The sequence below is a fragment of the Dipodomys merriami genome, unplaced genomic scaffold, assembly GCF_024711535.1.
Source record: "Dipodomys merriami isolate MVZ:Mamm:240054 unplaced genomic scaffold, mDipMer1.0.p SCAF_5, whole genome shotgun sequence".
Lineage (NCBI taxonomy): Eukaryota > Metazoa > Chordata > Mammalia > Rodentia > Heteromyidae > Dipodomys > Dipodomys merriami.
This window is the reverse complement of record NW_027206068.1, coordinates 48,350,123-48,358,346: the sequence shown is the minus strand read 5'-3', so window position 1 is coordinate 48,358,346 and position 8,224 is coordinate 48,350,123.

The window sequence follows — 8,224 nt, the reverse complement described above, 5'->3', positions numbered from 1 at the left end:
ATATAATTACTATAGCATTTTATGGAAGAGCATAACAAAAGTAGCAAGAATAATTTCTTAAAGCACTTTGGAGAAAACATGCTCACAGATATTTCTTTTTCGAAGATACTCTTTTTTTTTTTTTTTTTGCCAGTCACGGGGCCTGAACTCTGGGCCTGGGCACTGTCCCTGAGCTCTTCAGCTAAGGTTAGCACTCTACCACTTGAGCCACAGTGCCACTTCCGGCTTTTTCTGCTTATGTGGTACTGAGGAATTGAACCCAAGGCCTCATGCATACAAGGCAAGCACTCTACCACTGAACCACCTTCTATCCCAAGATACCATTTTTTTTAACATTATCTTCCAATGAATCTCCAGAGCCACCCAACAAAAATATCATTTATCAACAAATACAATCCAGAGATATAATTTTAATTTTTCTAGCAGCCACTTAAGAAAAAGTGGCCAAGTGCTGGTGGCTCATGCCTATAATCCTAGCTACTCAAGAGGTATAATCCTAGCTACTCAGGAGGTTGAGTCTGAGGATCGCAATTCAAAGCCAGACTCTCAACTCCAATAAACTACTTTAAAAAAGCTGGAAGCCAACTGGTAGCCCTCTAGTCTTGAGCAAAAGAAGCTCAGGGATAGCACCCAGGCCCAGCGTTTAAGCCTGAGTACCAGGAAAAAGAAAAAAAATGAAAGAGGTAAGTGAAACTAACTAGAACCCCAAATGATAATGAGGTTGTAATTCCAATATGTAAATACAAAAGATATTCCTAACATTTTTACTATTTTATTTCCTCTTTTATATTAATAAAATTGAGAGAGGTGAGAAGTCAGGTAAATTGACAAGTCAATTTAATATAACAAGAAAGTGAATGTCAAAAGTATGTATGGAAGAGTTTTAAAATAACTAGGATTAAGCAAATGATGAAGATCCACTGAAAACATGAATCTTACGAAAAGCAAAGTTTCTTAATTTTTATTTTCTAGTTTTGCTTTTGTGACAGGATCTGACTATATATTGTACTCTGGCTTTGAACCCACAATCTTCCTTTCTAAACCCTTCCAAGCACTGGGATTACAAGAACGTTTCACCATACCTGAAAAACTTGTTAAAGTTTGAAAAAATTGAATTTATCAAAATAGAAAAGTCAAATGAGGAAGAGAGCTAAGTAAAAGATGCTAAGGTAAATGGTTATAGAGAAATGGCATGGTTCAGAATTAGTGATTAAAAAGTACTTTTTTGAGGAGCAGATACTTTAGGAGCTGGATAATCCCACAAGCCAAGGGCAGGCAATGGAGCACCAAGTGCAAAGCCCATGTTGTGAAACAAATTAGTATATTTAACTACTAACGTTTGTCTGTTTGTGAGTGAGGGCACAATAAAAAATAAAATCAGGCTGAAACTAATTAAGAGAAACAACTAGAAACCAGAACCAGTGAGATTTGATTGTCATGTAATATTTTCTGAAAGAGTTACAAATAGGAGTTTTGAGTGGAACTTGCAGAAAAAGAGTCACAGCTCAAGAAGAATCAGTGATTCGTATAAAAAGAAGTACATAGTAGACGTTTCATTATTTGTATGCACTTCATTCCCAGACAAACAAGTGAGGTATGATCAATGGGAAGGATTATGGACTTTGGCAATATCTATATTATTAATAGCCAGTAATATATAAGGAATGGATGAAGCTCACTATATTCAAATTGATGATATTACAAGAGTCTTTCAGGTTATCATCTTATGTCCTCTTTATTAATATCCTAAAAATATGCACGCAATTGATCTTTTATCAGTGCAACCAAGTATCCAAAAAATCAGAAATAACTTCAATGAGGAAAGATTTACTTTATCTCGTGTTCTGTCTGTGGTCACTTTTGGGTTTGAGATGAGGCCCAAGCTACATGGTTGGAAGGCTGTGGTGGGCCAGAGCTGCTCCCTTGTGGTAGTTAGAATTAAGAAAGATAATGGGGGAAGGAGCAAGAAACCAGGCATAACCTAAAAGGATAGGTCTCTAATGACTTATTTTCTCCATCTACATCCAACATACCCAAGTCTCTGCTGCCTCCCAAAAAGGGCCACCAACTGTAGACCAAGACTCAACACATAAGCTATTGGGGAAATTCTGTGTTCAAATCATAAATGCATTTAAACCAGTAGAACAATCTTTGATGAGATTACTGACCTAGGAAGTGACCTGCCTGGTTACAGCCCCATTGTTCCTGATGGATTAGTTCTGGAAACCATTATTGGTTGGTTTTGTCATTGTATGAACATGTAGCATGTAGTTATACAAACCTAGGAGGTGTAACCTACTGTATACTTGGGTTATGTTGTGTTGTCTATTTCTCCTAGGCTAGAGCCCTGCAGGGCATGTTGCTATCTTGAATGAAGTGGGCAACTGTACTACAATGCTAAGCATTTGTGTGTGTAAACACATCTAAACATAGAAAAGGTACAGTGAAAATATTAGGCAATAGGAATAAATGGCAGCCATAAGGAGATAAAAGTTGCTTTTCACCACATGGATACAAATGCCAATCATAAAGTAAAATGTTTAAAGGAAAGAAAAAGAAGTATTTCAAGTCTTTTCATTGTCTATGTGATCATCATCATTGTAGAAAAGAGGAAAACCAGGTCCAGAAATCCAAAGTCCTATTAGTTTAAGTTACAAGAGACTCTCTACTCATGAACAACACAAACTAGAGAAGTTTGTTTTAGATTTAGAAAGGTAAGGACACAAGTAAATAAACTTAAATCCAACAAGCAATGCAAACTTTCTGAGAGTGGAGAGAATTATGGCTGCTTTTATTTCATATAAAACAATTGACAAGGAGGAGTGGACCATAATGAAAGAAAGACTAGCCAAAGATTTATTGGCGATGTGTGGGCTGGAATGACAGGTTATAGTCTCATGGAGCTCCAGTCTCAGGGTGAGTCTGCAGCCACCATTTAGCTCTTTATGGAGGTTTTCAGGAAATGCTCAATTGTAGTAGTTGAATATAGAGGGTAGAGCAGCATGACTGAGATTAATCACTTTACAGATCCCAGACTCTCTTCTGAGGTACTGTGGCAACTCTCTAAGGGCTGAAAACAGGGCAATAGGTGGAGAAAATTCTCCTGAGGCAGGTCTGGAAAATAACGATAACCCTATGGGCATGCTGGAAGCTTGACTTTTAAAGTAAAAAAGTGATCTCCAGAGTTTTGTCAGTGCAGAAAATCCAAGCCTATTTGAAGGAAATGGTGAACTGAATCTAATTAAAGCTTTAACAAAATTAAGACTTGGCAAAACTAAAGATTTGATTGATTAGGCCTTCAAGACAAGAAGCCTAATAGAAGTGAGAAGATACTTTTAAAGATACATATTATATACTGTACCTAGTATACAATACCATTAAGAATTATAAGACTAGCTAGGCACTGGTGACTCATCCCTATAATCCTATCTATTCAGAAGGCTGAGATCTGAGAATCTCAGTTTGGTGCCAGCCCAGACAGACAAATCTGTAAGACTCTCATCTCAGGTTAACCAACCAGGAGTAGAGATGCAGCTCAAATAGAGCACCAACTGTGAACAAAAGCCACTGGAAATCGTGGGACCAGAATTTCAAGCCCCAATTACAGCAGAGTTTTTTTTTTAAAGAATTATAAGATTTATAATATTACTTTTTATTAAGGAATTGTTTAGAGGGGGTTCAGTTTCACAAGTCAAGTTATAAATACAATGCATCTTGATCAATGTTACCTCTTCCAGTGTTGCCGCCTCATCTTTCCCCATCAATATACAAGATTTAGTCAGGAGCAACAAAATGTGGTCAAAGAACAATTAATGTGAAAAATCATAGAAATGGCCTGGATTTTGAATTGTCAAGTAGACATTAAATTCAATCTGGTAAAAATTCCCCTATTCCTTCTTCCTCCCATATCTTACTGGAACTGTAGAAAAATAGAAAACATGAATGATTAGAGAGAGTATTTTAGAAAATAGGCTTTTGTGGGGTTTTTGTTTATTTTGTGAAACTTAGGCTAGGGTGCCATTGTCCTCTTGAGCATTTCTTTGGCTCTTTCCCACCTCCAGGCCTTACTAAGAATTGTGAAAAATAAATGGGAATACCACAACTATGCATTAGTGGCTGTGGGCTTGCTTAGGATGCTCCAAGCTCTCGTTTGATATTTTAGCAGCACATTCATGCATGTGTGTGTACATATATACCCACACACACGAGTAATTAGAAAAGTTAGAAAATTAAACATGAAAAGTTCACTGGTTTGGATTAGTAAATAATTCACAATATTAACAGAAAAATGGTGTCAAATAAAATCCTGCCACTTGCTACAACATGGATGAAGTGATGTAAGTGAGGCCCAGAAAGGCAGGTAGCTCATGACCACTCACATGAGAAATTTAAAACAGTAGACTGAGAGTAAAGTGGTGATTAATCTACTGGGAAGTAAGAGCGAAGGGAACAATGTGGAGAGGTTAGTTAAGGGTACAATGGTGTTGGATTGCAGGAACAAGTTCTACTATTGTACCCATGGCAATTATAATTAACAAAAGTACGTTGTATTTCAAAATAGCTGGAAGAGTAGATTCTCATCACAAATGATAACATTGCATCACATTCCATAAATTCCATATAATTGTTATGAATCAATAAAAAATTAAAAAATAGGAAAACACTATATGACTACAAAAGGATTATATAACACTATACTTAGTAGAATTACACTGATTGGGCCTTAAGTTTAGAGGAGGGAAAATCACCAAATATTCATCAACTGAATAAACAATGTGGTTTATATTTGTGTATTCATTAACAGAATACCGTTTAGAAAAAAAAACTACTGACAAAAGCAACTGAGAACATTCTATTGTATAAAAGTTTCTAAATGCCAAGAAAATACACAGTGTGATTCCATTTACCTGGATTCTAAGAAAAGACAAAATAAACAAATAGTTATAAAAATTAGATACTGGCTACATCAGTTAGAAGAAGAAGAAATTAGCAATAAAAGGGGCAAATTGGATCTTTCCAGAATTCAGTAAATATTTGCCTTGTTTGAGATGATAGTTATGAGGTTGTGTATCACTGCTTAAACTAAAGGTCTTCAATCTATTATATAAAAACTATGATTCAGGGCTGGGAAGTTGGCTCAGTGGTAGAGCGCTTGCCTTGCATGCCTGAGGCCCTGGGTTCGATTCCGCAGCACCACATAGCAAAAAGAAAAAAGCTGGAAGTGACGCTGTGGCTCAAGTGGTAGAGCACTAGCCTAGAGCTGAAGAGCTGAGGGACAGTGCCCAGGCAGAGTTCAGGCCCCACGACCGGAACCCCCCCCCAAAAAAACAAAACAAAACACAAACAACACAAAAAATCCATAAAGACTATGATTTAGTAAACATTAAAATTATATTCTTATAAAAAGTAGAGGTATTATCCTGATTTGTTCTTCAATTCTGAAGCTTAATTCTTTGCACCCTTTATCCTCAAACTATAAGGAATTACACAGATTTGTAACTCAAATTCACTATTTCTGGGCTTATTTGGTGTTTATATCCTCTAATCCCCGTTAATATTTAGATTTGGCCTCTGCATTTCTATAAAGTTCATAAAGTTCATAAAGTTCACTTTCATCTGGGCTGTGTCATCCTGTATTTTTGTCTCGTTTTTTAATTTTTTTTTTTTTTTTGTCATGAGACTTCAACTCAGGGACTGGATGCTGTCTCTGAGCTTTTTTGCTCTAGGCTAGTGCTTTACCACTTTGAGCCACATTCCACTTGTAGTTTTTTGAAGATAAGCATCTCATGGGGACTTTTCTGCCCAGCTGGCTTCGGATCATGATCCTCAGATCACAGCCTCTGGGTACAATGTTGTTGGTTTGCGGAAACAAGTTGGATGATTGCACCCCATGGCAATTATAATTAACAGAAATACTGTATTTCAAAATAGCTGAAAGAGTAGATGTGTATGTTCTCATCACAAATGAAAGCATCATATCATATCCCATAAATATTTATAAACATTATAAATCAATAAAATTAAAAAATAGAAAAACACCAAATGACTACAAAAGGATTATATATATTTAGTAGACTTACGTTGATTGGGCCTTAACTTTAAAGGGGGAAAATCACCAAATATTTATCAACTGAATAGTCAATGTGGTTTACATTTGTGTATTCATTAACAGAATACCACTCAACAATAAAAAAGAACTACCATGATCCGCATATCTCAGCCTCTTGAGTAGGGAGGATTACAGGCATGAGCCTTGGGTGCCTGGCTTGTTTTCTAATCTTTTTTGTCCTATTATTTATCACCTCTTCACCTAGGTGAACTGTAAAGTCACCTTCTGGGCCTGTCTTTATCATTCATTATATTTTTTATCCATAGTGCTTTTCTATGAATCAGAGGAATGATATGTTGGGGAAAGTATCATTTTGGTTTTTGTTGTGAGAGAAGGTCATATTATGCTTTCTAGGACTTAAACTTACAATCCTTCTGTTTCAGCCTCCCAATTGCTAGGATTGCACATGTGCCACTACATCTGGTGATATGTTCATTTTAAAATAAATGTTAACATTGCATACTATAAAGTTGAAAGAAAGTAGTTATGAAAAGTAACTTTATAAATAAAGAGCGGGATATTAAGTGAGATTTGGCACTTCACATGTAAATAGATTCATTTTCTCTTGAACATCTGGCCTGCCCTAATCCTAAATATTTTTGAAAAAGCTTTCAAATTTAGTACTTATAGTAAATGCCATGAAAATAAGTGCTATCTGGAATCTTCTAGTTACTAATTAACCTAACTACTGTTGTTTTTTTTGACACATTTTTAGGAACAACTGGGACATAAAGACTAAGAAGACAAGAAATAGGTATATGTGATATATAGAATTTTGAAACAAAATGCAAATTGCTGCCTATCAAATGTAGGGAGCCGAGGCGAGACTCCGCCCACTCCCTTGCAGTTTTGAGGATTACCACTCCAGATGGCGGGACGCCTGGGCTGTGCGCGTGCGCGAGCCTGGTAGTGTCCCCAGCCAATCCCATGACACCTGGTGACGGTAAAAGGCAGGCGACCAACAAATAGAAAAGACCCGTGTTCGAATTCCCTATATAAGCGGCTGTATTTCGGGTGCACGCTCTCTTGCGCCCAAGCTCTCCTACAACTAAAAGGCTCTCCAATAAAGCGTGATCTGAGAAGACTCCTGGTGTGGTGGTCGTTTTTCCTCGCTGGTCGAGTAGGCGGTCACTACAATCAAATATGAAATAAAGTTAACAGAAATTTTAAAGAGCCAATATCAGATGAAATTTGCACTTGCCATTTGTTCCCTAATCTAAGGCATGAGTTAGAAGATGCAGTCAGATATAAGGGAGAACAAATATATTCCACACAGTTGCTAGATTAAGTCCACAATGCATCCAGTCCTGCTGAGCACGTTTATTATAGGTTTTAGCCTTAGGATCTGTCCTTGGGCACATGTTTGCTAGGATGATATTAAGGCCCTCTGCAGGGAAATCTTATATGATTCTAAGACATCTAGTATGCTCTATTCTAAAATATTTTTTACAAAAATTTTATTTGTTTCCTTATACTATCTATATTTGACTTATTTTTGTACCAAAAAATGTCAAAACTGAAAATACTCTCATTTGTGGGTAAAATTAGGATATTTTTGTATATTAGAATTTCTGGTCATTCCTTAAGTGGCATATATTGTGAAGTTAAACAAAATGAACCCCAAGATAGGGACACAAGTAGTTTTTCTTTCTTGCTATTGTTTGTAACGTATTTATAAGGTACCATGTGATATTTTTTGTTGCTTTGTATGTTCCTCCCCCACAGTATAATCCTTGTTTTTACTGTATTTGATGTCAGTATAATTTGGGGAGGGGAAGGGAAAAAAAAACAGAATGTTTAATTAGGTATACAGTTTGACCCATTGTAGCAATGAGATGTACAAGACACTATGTTGAAAATCGAACTTTACAATTTAGGCGGCGGGAGTAAGAGGGGGTTTGGGGGGGGGGGAGGGTCAGGGCAGGTGGAGGAGGGAAGTTCAATTGTGGAGGTGGGAGGGAAGGGATGGTAGGGGAAAAACAAAGGAGGAGGCAACAATGCTTGATAAGAAATGTACTCATTTCCTTGTTCATGTAACTGTAATCCCTCTGTACAGTATTTTCACAATAAAAACTTATTAAAAATAAAATAAAATGTGAAATAGATACAATGTTA